The sequence below is a fragment of the Pseudopipra pipra genome, chromosome 3, assembly GCF_036250125.1.
Source record: "Pseudopipra pipra isolate bDixPip1 chromosome 3, bDixPip1.hap1, whole genome shotgun sequence".
NCBI lineage: Eukaryota > Metazoa > Chordata > Aves > Passeriformes > Pipridae > Pseudopipra > Pseudopipra pipra.
This window is the reverse complement of record NC_087551.1, coordinates 9,138,362-9,139,813: the sequence shown is the minus strand read 5'-3', so window position 1 is coordinate 9,139,813 and position 1,452 is coordinate 9,138,362. Positions and strand designations below refer to the sequence as shown.

The 1,452-nt window shown below is 38.9% G+C and overlaps 1 long non-coding RNA gene across 1 annotated transcript; it reads right to left on the bottom strand.

Moving 5' to 3' along the window:
- Positions 1 to 817: 817 nt before the first annotated feature.
- On the bottom strand, positions 818 to 1,037 carry LOC135410829 (uncharacterized). Its single transcript, XR_010428896.1, has 2 exons — positions 971 to 1,037; positions 818 to 879 (listed from the first exon to the last, which is right to left on the bottom strand). It is a non-coding gene; the product is annotated as an uncharacterized LOC135410829 (long non-coding RNA).
- Positions 1,038 to 1,452: the final 415 nt, after the last annotated feature.

The following is a 1,452-nucleotide window of genomic DNA, read 5'->3' as shown; positions in this document are numbered from 1 at the left end:
TCAATGTACTGTTATTGCCTGTTCAAGTTATTTGATCTTTTTTTTTTCTGACATCTTCACCCTGATTCACCTTATTTTTCACTCCAGCTAACAATCATCACTCTCTGCAACTCCCTGAAAGGAGGTTGTAGCCAGGTGGGGGTTGGTCTCTTTTCCCAGGCAATTATCAGCAAGACAAGAGGGCATGGTCTCAAGTTGTGCCAGGGGAGGTTTAGGTTAGATATTAGAAAGAATTTCTTTACAGAGAGGGTAATCAGACATTGGAATGGGCTGCCCAGGGAAGTAGTGGATTCTCTGTCCCTGGAAGTTTATAAGAAGAAACTGGATGTGGCACTTTGTGCCATGGTCTAGTAGCTGCAGCGATAGTGGATCAAGGGTTGGACTTGATGATCTCGGAGGTCCCTTCCAACCCAGCTGATTCCATGATTCTATGATTCTATGATTCTATGATTCTATGATTCTATGATTCCATGAATAATAGGAATTAGTAATGGAGAAATGAGCTCTTTACTCCTTCCAGGCACAATACTAGCTTAGTAATTCAGTTGGAACCTTGTATAGGAGAGCAGAGTTAAAACCTGATCCAGAAGTCCCCATTTTTGTTTTACTTTATTTATTTAACATTTCATTATAGCCCCATATGAGTACATGCCTGATAGAAAGCGTAAATGCACAGAGCCAAATTTTCCTTGGAGGGCCCTATTCTGCACGAGGTGTTAAACAGCTGCACAACCACAATATCTGCCTGGAGAAGTCCCACTGCAATAGATGGAATTACCTGGATGGTGTAAATAAGAGCAGATTCTAGCCCCAAGGCTACTTGCTGTTATTTTGATTTTTATTGCTGGCCAACAGATGAATACTCTTTCCCACAACAGCCTGCCAATAAAATAGCACTGTTGTTATGATTCTGGTTTTTTCCTGTCTTAATTAATTGAAATTGTTATGAAAATTCAGTGGTCATACCTACCAAAGTATTTGGGAAGCCTTTTTACCCCATTTTAATTGTTGTCAGCGCTGTCCAAGGTAGGCACTGTAAATAGGAAAAAGTGTGATATCTTTTGTTTAAATCTTAAACTGAAAAGACTTGACTGACCTCCAAATAATAACTAAAAAAATTATCATGGCTATTTATTTATATCATGTAACGGATTTAGGATTCATGAAGTGTGCTGCTGTGACCTCCTTTAAAAGGAAATAATAATGCATAGCCTACATTTGCTAATTCATCTCTTTTTAGCTGAATTCAAAGCCTGAAAATGATTCTCAGCTGTAACAATGTGTCTCCGTGACACTAACTCAATCTTTCTGGGTGTTGCATTTATTAGAGGAAATGCTCAGTAGACTACAAGAATGACTGCAGGAGCTTTTCCAAAGTAACTTAGGGGAAAATCTTCAGCATTTCCCATATTTATTCAGCAGAACACAAGTGAGCACACAAAACCATTGCAT